Source organism: Argentina silus (assembly GCF_951799395.1).
Source record: "Argentina silus genome assembly, chromosome: 10".
In the NCBI taxonomy this organism is placed as follows: Eukaryota; Metazoa; Chordata; class Actinopteri; order Argentiniformes; family Argentinidae; genus Argentina; species Argentina silus.
In genome coordinates this window covers 6,025,989-6,043,280 of record NC_139664.1, presented here as the reverse complement: position 1 = coordinate 6,043,280, position 17,292 = coordinate 6,025,989, and positions in this window count along the sequence as shown.

Sequence of the window (17,292 nt, the reverse complement as noted above, 5' to 3'; positions counted from 1 at the left end):
TATGAAAGAGCTTCCGAACAGCCAGCACTAACAGGCTACAGTTGTCACAAAAATTTGCCACTTCGCCTCACGATTCCCCCACGTTTGCAGTTCCAGCTCTATCAGTTTTATTCTCCACAGCTCTGAGCTGACATGATAAAATACATTATAAAGGCCTAATTAAGTGGAGTTTGCCGGGTCTACTGCAAGCACTTATGTATACACACGCAGTGTGTCTTACAGAGAGAAGGAGGGGAGATTAAATGGTTTTACAAGTATTTTAGTTTTTAAAGTGTGTTGTTCAAAATAGGCTCTTTCAAATGAAAATGAAACGCCAAACTTGTTTTTCATTATCAAATGTAATACTTAATAAAACACAGGCTGTTAAAAATAAGAGGGTAACCTCTTGTTTTTGGGACCTACATTTCATTCCTCATCATCTTTAAACGAGGAGTTAACACATTTGACAGTAACTTATTGTACTGGCTAACTCAGGAGAATGCTGAATGCACACGCACAAGCTGATTTCCATTACATTACAACAACCCAAAAAATATAGAGATTACCGATTTGCAGGGAATGAGACACCATCACACGGCTCAAATTAAAACACAGTACCTTATGAGCACTCTCTGATTGTTTATTTTCCTCCGGGGACAAATGAGTCATGCAGTCTTGTCAGCCTGGCTGTTCAGCAAACTCCCAGCATTACAGTACCACTCCTCTCAGCACCATCTCCACATCAGAGACGCCCACAGCCAAACGTCAATGCCGCTTCTCTGCCTCCATCTCCAATTCACATCCTGGTCTCATAGACATTGGCAAAATCATGGCAAAGAATGAGATTTTTTTTCTTGGTGTAGCACAAAGCAGCTGACTCTGTGTATAGTGCTCTGGAGCACACAGCCTGGTACATCACAGCACATCGGTTGTGTTTGAATGTGATACAGAGCTAAAGAGACTGCATGGTCATGGATGATTATAGCTGGAGAATCTCATTGTTACCCATGCATACAGTATGTGTCTGAACTGATGATCATTTCAGCCCACTGGTTCAGAAGATTTGAACTCTTCTCCTCACGGGAGCTACATGAAGAGTCATGGGCATTTTTTTTTCATGAACATGTAGAGCATTAAAATATGTTGTGCGTAGGGCCGTTGGAATGATAAGTCCCACATACTGTGTCTCTACAGTACCTTTGCTTGAAATACTACATGAAGGAAGCCATAGCCCTGAGCCCTTTGAGAATTTTACTTGGCACATTCGGTGCTGTTCGCCACAGTCTCTCTGGAATACACAACGTCTAGAGTGGTCTGTGAGAGAGGAAGGACGAAAAGAAAGTCTCAGTCAGTGATGCTCTCAAAGCCTGTGCAGTGCAGCGTAGAAATGAGACGGGCCCCTCTAACTGGTCCCGACTCTTATCAGCTGTGGTGTCACATTAAAGAGAGCGGTGGCTCCCTGAACTTCTCGATCGGGTTCTACAGTAGCAGAGCCCTTCTTAGGATGAACCCTCTCTGATTAGCATTGTAGCAGTCAGCAGATTATTCATTATTTGAACGTAATGGGTGCGTCTCAGTTCATACTCGGGTTTCCCGTAATTTGACACATTTTCCATCCCAAGAATTAATCACTTTTGTCCCAGGTAACCCGGTATTCCCGCCAAAAAAGTGTCATGAAAGTGTCATTGTAAAGCATATAGAATTCAGAATATATGAGGAGTTTTGTCCCGGAGGCAGAATGCATGGAGAGAGAGAGAGAGAGCTTTTTTCTCCCTCAGCTGATGAGAGCAGAGGGGGAGGAGCTGGCCGTCTCACTCAAACCCACTCGCACCGGAGTAAAGGTTCACTATGGCTCACACACAGTTTCAGCTCAAACAATACGTGTGCTTTGAATTCATGGCAACTTTATGTTAGTAAATACAGTAGGCTACAACAGCAGGCGTGCCCACAGAGAGAGAAAGCATTGATTGATCATGCAGACAGCAAAGCAGAGAAGGCATAAGAGAAGACAGATTTAGACATGGAATATCATTTAACAGTTCCATTTCACATCACACTGTTCATAGAACAGAGGGCAGTAGCGACACAATACAGAGACTCAACACACAACACACTTACCACACAAAATACAGAGACTCAGGTCAAATCCAGGCTGTGCTTTATTTAACTTAAGGGCAGATCAAAAACTTCAACACAATCCATTCTCATCAGGTTAAGTACAATTTAACTGAAAAACATTTAGGACAATAATAAAAACACCTTTAGGATTTGAAAAGTGGAGAGAAAATGGGGGAGTGAAGAAAAAACTAATTACAAGAACACTTTGCTAAGCCAGCAACACAGTAATCTAAACAAATGCATAAGAAGCCTAGCCTTCGGCCTCCTGCCAAAGAACTCGCACCAAATTACACTGAGGCCATAGCTTACATAATGCCCTAATGAGTGAAGGGGCATCAGGTGTGTTGTGTCTTAATTGGCCATATCTGAGTCGAATTGGGTGTCCCCTATAAATGGTGGATGTGTCAATTGTTTTTGGAAGTCACCTGAGGCTGATGTGCTACCAGTTTGTTTGCTTTTCCAATTTGTTCAGAAATAAATATGTGTAGATGTTGTCAATTTGCTTTCGAACTGGGGAGGTCACACACAGAGTCTGACAACATCTGAGAATATAGATCACATATTCATAACTGAAAACTACATTTGGTCCGATTGTCAGTTTAATTCAGATTTGGTCTTTCTTTGGACCCATACAAACCAGACTAGATTTATTCAGATGGTCTGTATGTTTAATCTAATTTGGTTTTGATGAGTCTGTCAGTGTGCTACAGTCAGACTCTTGAAAACCAGATGAGTAGATTTCTCTGAATGGTCTGTGTATTTCTGAACACATTTATGGAAATCTACTCCTCTCATCTTGACTGGTTTTGATAAGTTTGACTGTGGCAAGCTGTAAAACTGCTAAAATCTGCATAAAATTGACAAACTGCAGCTTTCAGTTATGAATCTCAAAATGCTTCACTTCTGAGTGCCTGCACTAGTTTCTGTGGTTCCATAGTTCTTAGCCCAACTGACAAGATCGGAACTGTGTGTGGCCCAGGCATTAATGTTCACAAAATATGGCAAGCTTTATTTTTTGGGCATTTCTTAGCAAATCCCAAAAGTGACCAAGCAACTACAGTAATTTATTTGGGCGACATACCTCAAGCCAGAGTTGGCCAACTAGCAAACTGCCAATTCTCACCCAGTACTGGTCCCCTGTATTCAGACCAAAGAGGCCCAGTACCAACAGGAATGTATCAGGGCCACATTCCTCATACCAGAGCTGGCCCATGAGCAAAGTTCCAATTGTCACACAGTACTGGTCCCCCAGGTTTAGACCAAAACTGGACCAGTAATGACATAAAGGTATCAGGGCCAGATGTCATATCCCAGAGCTGGCCATTAGTAAAATACCAACTCTCATCCAGTGCTGGCCCCCTCCATTCAGATTGACGCCATATAATACATGCTGTTTCCGACACTCAGCCATATGTACCACCACAAGACCAGATCTGGCCCACAATGTTCTGCTGACTGGGTGACTTGGCATGGGTGGACATTTTTAAATCTGAACATTAAGCAACATGAAATAATTAAAATATCTACTCTAACACTGTTACTCATGTAATCATAGATTTGTCATTCCATTTATAATTTATAAAATGCTCAGAAAGATGCATGTCACAGTGAAGTGGTGGATTTCTTGGTATTGGCATTTTTCATGGGTGTTATGTTTGGAGAAGGGGAGGCTGGCACAATGGTAGTGGCTCAGGGAAGCATGGTCTTCTTCAGCAATCACATGGGGAAAAGGGGGTGAAGGAGGGTTGATAACAGGCAGGGGTGGGTGGGTGGTTGTGGAGGGGGCTATATGTGTGTACTGATCCGGAAGATGTGGGGATCAGATCACAGAGGGAGAGGGGAAGCTTCTCAGTGCCTCTACCAGCTCCCAGCCGGAAGCCTATGGTTCGGCAGGGCTGGGTAATTTATGCTTGTCAGAATGTGTACCAGATGCACAACATGTAAATTAGACTGACAAACAACCCAGCCATTGGGCAGTGATGAGGACTCTGATATAAGGCCACATTCCTAATGCATAGTATGCCTCTTGAAAAAAAAACAGATTTAATTAGGGTATTGTGGTTACAACCGGAGCACGCTATCTTTTTCTTTTTTTTTCTCCAAAATGATCAGGTGCTGAAATTCCTCCCCTTGCTTTTTTTTAGCATTGCCGATGGCAGTCAAGAAATCGATAACTCCAAAAAAAGGCTGCTGTACTGCTGAGTCCTCCATGTTTACTCCACCCCCACCGATAACTATTGTAAAGCCCTTCCTTATCCGAGCTGGCCTCAGACTGACCGATACACATCAAAATGACCCGCTCTCAATGTGCTCCCTCAGCACCTCAGGCCTACTATGTAGTATGTGCTTCATGACACTACAGGAATAACAGAATCAAAAAGGAGCGGCACGTACCGTTATCTACATGGCACCACACAGTACATACATTTCTCTTCCACCTTCATGATAACACGGTGTTACACAAATACAATGTACGTCGTCTTGGCCATTGTTAGCTGTGGCGGATTCTTTGGCTGACTTACAGTATTGCTTCCTTTATCGGGGGCCTAAAGCGATGCGATTGCCTGGTTTCGTCATAAGCCAGTTGAGTCGCGCAGGTTTTGAGGATTGGGCCGTGAGGGTGGGGTTTCTATCAGGCAGACAGACATATGCTGGCTGGCAATGCTGTCGCGCAGCAGGATTCTGGGGGGATTGTGCTGGCAAGGAGAGGTGGCAGGAGTTCAAAGGCTGTGGGCGAAAAATCCTCAGCACCTTTTTGATGATCAACACAACATCAAGTTATAGCACACAGCTTTAGCCTTCACAGAAAACAAGCTAGGTTGCAAGTACAACATGAAAGGTGTATAATGTATAGGGTTGCACAAAGCAAAAAAAAAGTGCATGTTTTTTTCGTGTGTTGGTCTTTGAAAGTTCCTCTCAGAAAGTTTACCCCCTTCACCTTTGCTCTACTCTGTGTAAAATCTGTGTGCTTCACAAACACATTTGATTTCATGAGCTCACACATCCATTCATGCAATCGACCAATTTAGGGAGAGGAATGCATTATAGTGATTAGCAGGTGGCCCAAAATGTTGATTAATGTGGTTTGATACAGGGAGATAACTCAGCCTGATGTCTATTTGGCTGATCCAAAAGACAATGGACATTAATTATCATCGTTACACATGCTCCTGGCATGAAATGTGCTCATTACCTATTCCCATCTAATTTACCACCAGGGAAGAGAGGAATGGGGGGATAAGAGAGAGGGGGGGGGGGGGGGGGGGCGGAGAGAGAGTTAGTCAATTTATTCAGTAAAATGTTCCAGGAATCATCTATGGAAATATGAAGCTAGACAAGAGTGAAAGAGCCCTTGTGCCTCAGTAACAGAGTGAGGACATCAGGAATCTTGATGGATTTAAGGTATCCACCATCTCAGATATCATGTACCCTGCCCCTTTGCCCTGCCCTACAAAGTACGGTCCTGGATGGTCTATTTCTATTTTTTATTTTTCATCAATACATATTTTTTCTATCGTCATCATTCACCATCACTAAAAAGAGGTCAGAGGTTCCTGAGTATACCCCTCCCCTAAAGGGTTGCGACCTCAACCAATCTCCAGAGAATATAACGTCACTCGCGCAGTTACCGTCTTTGATTGCGGTGTGAGATATGAGCGCACTTGGCTCCCGGACCGTTGGCGATGTCGGCCTGTTTTCGCCTTCTCGGAGGTATGCATAATGTATCACTCAATAAAACTCAACAGTAGCGAAATAGCAATCTCCACTCCACAAATGTAAATCCAGTTAAATCGAGTGCAATTGCCGACCTTGACATGCCCTCGACTCTAGGGCCTAGAGAGAATTGCATAGCGTAGTGTATACCCTAGGCCATCCAACGATCTATCAATTTAGTCGCCAAGTCACAAAGTGCACGCTGGAGCTAATATTCTGCTAAGACTCACCAATTTAAACACTTTTTTTTGGCAAAACCCCCCCCACAAAAAAACATAATGTAGAGAGCCAGCCACGCACACGCGCACTGATGGTGACAGTCATTGGCAAGGAAAATCGAGTCATTCCATCTATCTATCTATCTATCTATCTATCTATCTATCTATCTATCTATCTATCTATCTATCTATCTATCTATCTATCTATCTATGCACAGATAAGCACGATATACAGATAAGCACACTGCTTTAATCACTCAACCAACATAAGCTACCACCATCTCCTCTGGGTGGTTTATGCACATTTGTGTTTATGAAATTACAATCAATTGTTTCAATTACATGAGCGGTTGGACCATGGGATTGTCACCATTAGTCTGGTGCCTTGGACAAACCTTTTGATTCCATATACACTATGAAATGCACAGATTATGTGAGAAGCTGCAGTAGCCCCTTTTTCAAACATGGAGGTGTAGAATATGTGGCTTGATGATTTGATGAGTATGATTGCTTTCTAAAGTGCTATTGTTGCTATGTGATTGCTCACCAAAACACGTTTGATGCATTTTTGGGGCACTGTATTGTGTATATGCTGTATTGTGGTGCTAAAATAACATGGGAAATATGGCTTGAAGAGTTAGTTGTTACAAGTCGCTCTCCATGGTGCTGAAGATGTTGGTCGGTCAAACAGTAGAGTTGATTCCTAACACAACGATACGGCATGAGGAGAACAAGGACAGATAATGATCAATTCAATAGAATCATTCACAGTATAATACAAATCTATTTACAGAAGATAGAGAGCACGTTCTCTTTGTTTCTTCACCACACAAGGAATCTTCTCAGACTAATTACCAATGGTGCACCTGCATTTGATTATTGCATAGGTGACTGCTGGGATCATCAGCCAGTCAGTGGAGCCTGTCAAAGACAAAGACTTTCTGACAATTAATATAATTGGCCTGGCAATCAAGAGCAGTCCTCCTTAGTATTTGGTGGATGCTTCCAGAATGTGAAAGTAAATGTTGAAATAATTAAAAAACAACAAGCTTGATGTCTAAAAAGTTGTCATAGCGTGTCATGTATTAATGGTTGATATCAGACCTGGAGAAAAAACAATCCATTGCTTTGAAGACGTTATCTCCTGTAATTATCCCAAACAAGGACAGACAAATAGCCAGAAGACAGTGTAAATACAAATGGCTAACACTACATTACAGTAAGTTGCCCTAAAATGTATGTAACTACATAGTAATAATGTGTTATCAACATTGTACTTGTACTTGTAATTATGTAATTACAGCGGTATCAGTTGTTACACGAGGGGAATGCACTGGGATATTTGGCATCACCATTTTTAACATGTTAAATGGAGTTATACTGTTATCTATTGCCAGGGAGAGAGAGTTTTGACCTTGAGCAGACTCTGGCCAATCGTATAACCACTTTTATAAAACAGGTTCTGAGAAAATGTGATCTAATGCATTAATCTCTGACAGCCGGCTGGGCAGTTAACATATACAGTACATGCGCCAAAAAAAAGATCTTTATCAGAGTTGCCCTCTGCTTACAAAGATGAAACATCGTAAAAGGACATTCAGAATTTCAAACATACAATTAATTAATTACAAGTCAATTTACACAATATAATCAATTAAAACATGTACATTCCTGGGATGACAGATCCTTTATCAAGACAGGGATGGACATCCTACAGATTGATATAAGGTCCAGTGGTGAGTGTGAAACCCATCACCAGTTATAAAATGGATTGCACAATGGTACACTGAATCCAATATTTCAAATGTAGTGCCGCATGCATATAAGTGATATCTCTGTCGTCAAGAAGTGGTAAGAGCGTTTTTTTCTTCTTATCCTCAATACTAAAGCAAGCCAACATCTCTCGCCTCAAATTATGTTACCCCTGGTTACCACAAAACAACAATGTCAATATCTCAAATGTAAAGACAAATCATGACCACCTGTTCTGTAGCTACTTTTCATTCCCACAAAAGATTATTTCTATACTGTAAGTAAGAGAATGCAGCTGGATAACTAGTTATTGTAGGTAAATGGGAAATAGTAACAGTATCGCTATGCATATTAAACTTGTGATTTCAATTTTAGACACTTGAACGGGAGGGATCTGCACATCAAATGTGGCAAATGGATTCAAACAGCAAAGTTGCTCACAAAAAAACGATGGGATCTGTTTTTTATAAACAAATGAACGCACTCCAGGGTATGCATTAAGAGACGATATCTGCACGTTTTCCAGTTGTTAAAGGAATGTAACCTTCAGAAGTCCACTTACAGTATGTACACATAACGGCCCTATGTACATGTAATATATGCAATTTAACTGATGCTTTTATCCAAAGCGACTTACATTGCAGTGAGTGCATACATTTCCCAGTATATATGGTCCCAGGGGGAATCGAACCTACAACCTAAGTGTTGTTAGCGCCATGCTCCACCATACTGATACTCTCTACTTATGACTCCAAACGTTTGCTCCTCCTCCTCCTCCTCCTTCCACCCCCCTGTGCACCAAACCAGAAATGTTATTGTCTTTAATCCTTTGCAACAGAATGTTGCCCATGGTCTATCTGTCTGTAATAGTTGTGTTTGCCTCACTCTCTTTCCGTCAACATATCCCACAAAGCACCGCAGGGGTACTCGTGATGACAGCCTAATTTATTCAGTGTGGATAACACACGGATGATGTCCTGGGTTGAAAAGAGTTCATTGGATTGAGCGTGATTTAGAAACTTGGCAGTGGAGCCGTGTCATCGTAACTGGCATTTGTTTAGAGACACGCCAATGGGTTACATGTAGTGGATAACTCTCACTAACCAACATAGCCAAAGAGGAGGATGTGATAGTAGGCAAATATTGTCTTTCAAAATGGTGAAATGATATGCTTCTGTTTAAACAGATGCAAGTTAGCAGGGTGACAAAATGACTCTCCTACTGTTGTATTTTACCCTCTCTGTGTTGTAGAGGACTATTGTTGTATATCGATGGACAGTAATTCAATCTTATTTCAGCGAGGGTAAACAAAAACATTGAGAGAGATTGGCAAGATGCACTGTGCTTGTACAGTAGGTTGCACACATTAAGTTGTCTCCTCCCACTGTCTAGTTTCCCTTCTCCGGAGTGTCTGCAGATGACCCAGTAGGTCGTCTTGGAAAACGGTGATTGAAATTCCATTGACTTTACACAAATCCCTGCCCTCTAATCCTTATAAATCAAGCATATTGTATTGTCATTACCCACTCACTGGCTGGTAAATACAAATCCCCTCACCTTTCACATTGCAGTCCACGGATAATTGCTGTATTCTTTTCTCAGAGGGGGCCCATGGGGAAAACAAACGAGTGCTCGGAACACCAGCGCACTTGAGCTTGACACAGTAATGTGGAGTTCGTCTGCAAAGGCCCAGCACAAGTCTGCCATCCCTGACAGAGCAGACACAATGGCTAATTAGACCTTTGCAACCCCAAGGTGGTGAAACACTTAAATGCTTCTTTCTCAGCTCAAGCTCCAGTCTTTATAGCCAGTCCCTGGTAGGAGAGTGCGCTGCACTCCAGGCTTATTGATCAAACTGTGGGATGCTCACAAGCCGAGACCCTGACACTGGTGTCCTTACTGGTTGAGCAAGGATGTGGCGTATTTTGGTACATGGTGGCAAAAGTTTAAATTCACTGATTCAAATGGTCCAAACTGAGACCAGAAGTTTGAAACGGCATGGGGACTAATAGTAGGCCTTTTAAGACTATGGTTGTGAGAGACGTCAAGGTCTGGCTTTCCAAGGAAAACAAACTATTCAAGGAAGAACTGGAGAGGATGAACATGGATGGAGCTGTTTAATCACAGATTAAAAACGATAATTCATTGAAATGAAGAAGATTTTTAAGACACCGCCTCGGCCCATAAGGGAGGATGTTTAGTATATTTTGGGGATATGATCATATTGCTCACTGTTGTCTTCAAAAGAAGGTAACAAAACATTCTACATTTGCAAATACATGTATGCTTTCTTCAGCCCTTTTGGTGCCAAGTGTAACTCTTGGATGCTGGATGCCATGGTATACAATATAGGGTAATGCCTATGTGAGTTACAATGGTTCATAATGATCATCTTCAGAGACATTTACATAATAACAAACCCCAAACATATTAATGTGTGGCTGCTTTTACATCTTGAAATGAGACCAACTATCTTTCAAAAGTAAACTATGAAGTATTTTCCGAAGTCTTATGGGAAGGTTTCCACTTGATTTGAATTCTTCTTTTAGTCAGAGTCCTTTTGATGGCTATCACTGGAGGAAAACACAAACAGTGGGCCTGCAGCTACAAAAAAAATCAGACAAAACTGCATGTACTTGCAAGACTGTTACAAATGATGGTCTTGACTTTTCACAAAACAGTTGACACAACAGTTATGAGCAATTAAACCATTTGGAAATATCTGTCCTTCCAAATATTGTAGTTGATAATTTGATCAAATGTGTGCCCTCTTTGTCTATTTGTAACAAAAGAACCATGGATCCCCTCTATGACCCATCAGATCTTTACTATGAAACGCTAACACCCAGAGCAATTTGGATAAAACAGTTGCCGAAATTGTTTGCTGGTCCTTGACTGAAAAGAATCAAACATCAAACTCTGACCATTTTGAAGTGTGACAAATAGCTTGGCATTCATATCCCTTCTGATGTGTTCAGCCTCCTGCAGATAACATCAAAAACGGTGATCCGTCCGATAGTGTCTAAGTGAGACTGACTCCTGTAACTCAATATATGCAAATGTCACCCAGACAGGGTTCACTTGTAGTGATTATCCATGAACAAGATCTTTGATTAAGCCTGTGCAGTGCTGTGTGCATTGATTGAAAGAGCAAGTTTCTGAGTGACCCCTTTATCTTGCTCCATAATTTCGTTCTTTCTTTTTTAGATCTCAGACAGTGATAACTTCAATGAATGTGGTCCTCATTTTCCACTGTGTTTCAGATATAGAGGGAATCGGTCAAGCGCCAAATAGATGTTAAATACAGAAGCAAGAACAGACCATTTATCCTGAAACATATGCTAACAACTCAACAGTAGAATCTATGTTCAATGAATCTGAATCATATCTGCATGTTAAGTTTATATCTGCATTGATTAAAAACATGCATGACTTATATTGGATTGTCCCTCATACACTCACTGAACACTTTATTAGGAACACCTGTACACCTTCTCATGGTGGAGGTAAAGGAAAAGTTGTCTCAAACTGGTTTCATGAACATGACAATGAGTTCAGTGTTCTTCAGTGGCCTTCCTAGTCACCGGATCTGAATCCAATAGAACACCTTTGCGTGATGCAATCATGTCATCATGGACCAGAATCTCAAAGGAATGTTTCCAACATCTTGTGGAATCAATGGCATGAAGAATTGAGGCTGTTTTGAGAGCAAAGGGAGGCCCTACCCAGTATTAGTATAGTGTTCCTAAGAAAAGCGCTCGGCGAGTGTACTTTCTCTCCTAAAAGCATTAAAGTTATTTTTCACCCGCGTAAAATCTTTTTAAAATGAATATGAAATAATGTGTCTCCACTTTTAACGTTTTATTTGCAATTTCATCCCAGCCTGGTGTTCAGCATATGAGTTTCAGAATGAAATGGCTTTTTCAGACTGAGACAGTGCTGACTGCCGAGCTGGATCTGCCGTGTGAAATAGAATTGACTAAATGATTGTTGGTCTTGCTCATATGTAACATCAGAGACAAACACAAAGTCTAGAGCCTCCATCAAGAAAATGGTGCCTATCAGTAATCGGCGGGTTGCACATAATCACAGTTCAGTATGCTACTATTCAAAGCAGGGTGGTTGGCACAGTGCAATGTTTCAGGGGGAACACGTATATCTAACATCATGTCACACGGACAATGTACTGTGTCATCTCAACACTGAGGTGGAATCATAATAAAAAAGAGTTTATACTGTAAATGTACAATAAACTTGTCGAGTGAGAAGTACAAGAAAGTAGCAGCAACTACTATGAATCCACTCTATCATGATCAGTGACATACTGTAAAAGTAGCCCTCTCTGTGGGATTCCTATTTCCTGTGTATGATTCTGATCTTTTCATGTTTCTTCCATCTTTCTCATGACCTAAGCAGTTGTTTTCTGGCTGGGACACTGGTCTCGCAAAGTTTCATTTGGCTCATTCCATGTTTTCCACAAAAGCAATGCTTTGGACACATTTTTCAAATGGGTCAAGATGAGTGAGGAAGCAATTGCCCCTGCGGCTGCTCTTTGGAAGAAGTGTGACTAGCTACATCCAATGGGAAGCCTTGTCTGGCATAGGCTGTTTGTGACATGCTTGTTGTGTCCTTCACGGCACACTCATTCTGTTCCATGATGACAGACATGATATACACATTGATCTCCACAGGGACAGCAGTGTTAGTCATAACCTGTACAATAGTGGCAATAGCTATACATGTTCTACAGTGCCTGTTGAGCGGGAGTCCACTCTACCATGTTGTTTGACTACAGTGGCCATATTCCATCTTGAGAAAATGCACATTTAAATCTACAACTCATAGCTGCTGCATCTTATTGCACTGCTTACATTGCACTAATCCTACCCTTGGATCTGCAAATACCACAACCACAACATGTGCCCCAAGGTTCCAAGGAACCAACAAAAATACATATTTTCATAATTCAAAAGAGCAAGCAAGCCGTAGTACAATACACAAGTGAGTACAATAATGCAAGACTCTGGTATTAATGCAGACGAACAGTGCACTTTGTAACATAATTAAAAGGGGGTAGGGAATGCTGCAGGGTGCAATTACTCATAACTGCCAATGTGATAACATGAAAGTCAGGGGATCACTGTATTGTATAAATTCAAAAACATTTTAAATTACTGAGTTCTATTCAGAAGGGGACCTGATTTTCTTTTTTCATACAAGCATGCACACACACCCTCAAACACGTGGCATGTTGCCACACGTTTAGAGATGATTTTGAGCAGATATCTACTGAGATATGAGTAGCACCTTGAAAGGAAATCTTGTATAACCTCTCAACCATAGTGTCCATAGTGAGTGATACAATATTAACCCGTCTCCAAATGCCGGTCAGACCACGTGGCTACTGGTCTAATCGTTTTTGGGTCATCTCCAGTACCACACCATCAAACTCAGGATAACCTCATGCTGAAATCCACTCTTAAAAGATCAATGTTGTTTTACATGCATGCAGACCAATATAAGTCCTAAGTGACTTTTAAAGTCAGATGACTTCAACCCCAAAATGTTCCACTATGCTATCTTTTATGTGTGACTTAAATGGTAGGGTTAAGGGTAGGGGACCCATGTGAAAATAACTAAAGTATTTACACAAACATATCGTTAATATCTGTATTTCTGCTTAGACACAAAAGCAATCATTCCTGCTGGGACCATATACTGTACTAAAAAGCTATGCACTCACTGTAATATAATTCACTTTGGATAAAAGCGTCAACTAAATGGTAAACGTTATTGTATTATAAAACTCACAACCACCCGACCCTTCCTTCGGACACCTGCTGCCCATTTTTCATTGGGTGGATATTTTATTGGTCCAGTGATTTGGCAGGCACAAACGAAAACAAAGTGGAATTGCATTCTAAACCATTTATAAGGTACTTTTGAGCCCACTAAGCCTGTCTGGGATGGATGTTGCATATAATTAATTTCTCATTGTTTGTGTTAGACAGGGTCATTCAGGTTAATTGAGTCTTACTTTAAAATCCTGGCTTGGGGCCACACGTGCCGCCTTTACTGTATATCCATTTTAATGAATATAAGAAGAGTAGGCAGCACGTCTTGCCGAGCCTAATGATGGGCAAACACAGTGTAAACAACAACAAAGGCTGGCTTGTTCAACTCCACGAGTGATATTAGCAGACGCATTGGCCGATCGGAGAGTCGCTGTCATCGTCACTCCCTTTCGGTCACTGACAGATACTCGATTGAACTGAGTGGGGAATTAAGATAACCTCCAAAACAAAGCGGTTGTGTTTTTTTGACTGCCAGTGCATTAGCCAGGCATACCATGGTAGCTTCAGTTGGTGGTTACACTTTGAAATGTAGTTTACACCCCCTTGAGATAAAGTATTGCTCTGAAAATGTGTTTGACTGATGACATTTAAGTGAAGAGTAAAATGACGCCAAGCACTGTCAACGTCTACAGTATATGCTGATATTTAGCATTAGCTTAATAACACACTATCTCCCTGGGAAAGACAGTGGAGTAGGAAAATGAAATGGAACTTTCAGCCAAGTGAGATAAGCAAGAATAGTATACATCCATTCCCTGAGGTTTCACTTTCATTACAAGTGATTGGAGGGGGTTAGATTATGAGTGGTGGGGAGGCAGAAAGGTGCCACTTCACAGTCTGTTGCTGGGAGTGAGTGTGTCACAAGACAGTGCCGGTGACGACGGAATCTGCATGCTCGTTAAGTATGCAAATGAGATTCCATCAGCGCAGGTCAAACATAACATTCTATTAGTTCTGATTACATTCTGATGATGACCCGAGTGTAGGTCAGGACCATTGACCCCTCTGGGCATGTGCTCTCCCTGAAGTATACCAATGCTGGTGTCAGGGGTCAAGTATGTTTCTAGAGAGGGGAGTTCTGGGTGAAAATGAATCACTCCTTGATTAGTCTCTACAAGGTCGCTAACCAGCCCTCTCAAGTATCATTTTCAATGCTTCTCTTTGCACTTGCTGACCTCAAGGTCTCTTTGAAAGCACCAACCACTTGGCCATTGACCAAGCTTTAGATTGTTTGATTGAATGGAGGATTGGTTCTTATTTGAACTTGTGTCACTCCTTTACCATTGACCCTAAAGGTGACCCGAAACTACTGAATGATCTTGTAGGTCATTGATGTCACTGTTGAACAACATTATTTCCAGGAATTATTGGTAATGTTTCTGCTGCCAGTACACTTGAATTTGGAGAACTAAATTGTAGGCCAGGTTAAGAAAGGAGGTTATCATAAGTGAGACAAAAGGATTCTATTGTATAAACATATCATGTATTATGTTGGCACTAAATGATCTTTTATTACCTATTTACATTACAAACATACATAGAAAATGATTATTTGTCATTTCAAGTATAGAATGAGTAGATATCAGGTATGATTATAATGATATATATTTATTAAGAGAAATAACAGGAAACTATTATGTATGTGTCTCTTTCTCATCTATAAGCTCTATTGAACCCCCCCCCCCCCCCAGCAGTCATTTCCCATCTCCTAGACTGTCTGGATGACTGATCAGGCTTGTGATTGTCTGCCCTCTCCCGCACACACACACACGCACACACATGCATTTACACACACACACACACACACACACACACACACACACACACACACACACACACACACACACACACTAACACACTCTCAAACACACAGACACACAGACACAGACACAGACACACACACACACACACACACACACACACACACACACACACACACACACACTAACACACTCTCAAACACACAGACACACAGACACACACACACACACACACACAAGACATAGATCTTGAGCAGTCTCTAACTCCGAGCCATTGCCAGAATGGTCGGGAGCCATAGTAAACGTGGTGATCAGAGCCAGAATTGGGCCAATTCCTCATAACCTCGTCTGCACATGGCACTTTGCCTTGAATCATAGACTACGAGGCCAGGGCCAGCGTTCAATCTGTCAACAGTGGGCAAAGCAGCAATATTGCTCTAGAACAGTTGAAGTGAGTAAATCAGCATTTAATTATCTGTGTCTACCCGCTTAAAGGGGCAATCTGGGATTGGTAGAGTACATAATTTTTTTGAACTTTTAAATTAATGACATATAGCCATTGAAGAATATGACTTATGTATGCCATATGGGTAAAACAAAATGGAGACAGCTGTACTGTACTTCAGAAGACCTTCACATTGTAAAGATGTGTTGAATCGGTTTGGTGCCAGCTGAATCATCCCTACAAGTAAGGAATAACTATTTCCCACCTGTACAACCATTGCAATTAATGTTGTATGATTTCACATCAGGGTTATTTTTTATAAGCATGCAGGCATCCATAGCTCCATAGCTCCGTCTATGAATTTGAGGGTAACATTTCTCCAGCCCCATCCCTCATTCTTTTAAAAACAAAAAACTTTTTAGCTCCAAACTATTTCCTTGTTTGAAAAGTAGATTTTGTGGCCTTTGATGAAACCAATCACGAGATTGTGTTTTAAGAACCACTTCACAGGACCTCTTAAAAAAGATTTGTCATCAAATAAGTGGTTCCTTTCAAAAGAGAGGATTGAAAAACATGACACCCAATTCATAACCATATTAGTCTGAGCGCCAGGTTCCTATTCACCTTTTGTTGTTGGGAGACGTTCGATCTCCAACATTATTTTCAGCCTGGTTGTGAATTCTTTTATATTCTTCTTTAAAGAAAGGATGAACAGTGGGGAAAATGTTTTGAAGCTCAATAGCAGCACAGCAATTTCTCAAAAATAATTATGAACAATCTAACATCTCAGATTGCACATCTCCTCCTAGCCAATCACAGGGCTAGATTAGAAGTGGTGCCTGAATGGTGCCTTGTGAGCATTGATCGGCCTTTTCTGTTCTGTTACCATTGCTTGAAAACTAGACGAAATGTGCTGATCAATCCAGTCAATTTAGTGCAACACTTGTCAATGTTTCTAGTTTTACAATGGGGACTTTTCTGAACCATTGGCTATGACTGACTCGCCAGACAAGACATTGATCGCAAGGGTTTGTAAGCTTGTAAATGAAACAGCAATCATTTCACAGGGAAAAACCAGCGGCAACCCATGCATACATACGTCGTTGTATCTGAGAGTCTGCCTGCCTGAACAAGCGTAAGCTTGAATAACCTTTTGATTTACCCTGTGTAATGATTCTCCAGCACAGCCAATGCCCAGTCATGTAGAGGTGGTAGAGGTGCATCTCATAGCAATGCTTCTATTTTAGCCATCATTTTACCCTCAGTAATCAGGATCTGTCTCATAAGACCAAGTCCTAGGCCTATTTATAGTGTTACCAACAAATACAGGATTGAGAGAGGATTTCTTCACAAAGAGAGGCAATGTTGAAAGGATTTAGGATAAAGGATATTCAGCAGTGTGGTAACCTCTTGCAAACAGACGTCAGGATGCATTGAGTTGGCAAGCAAAC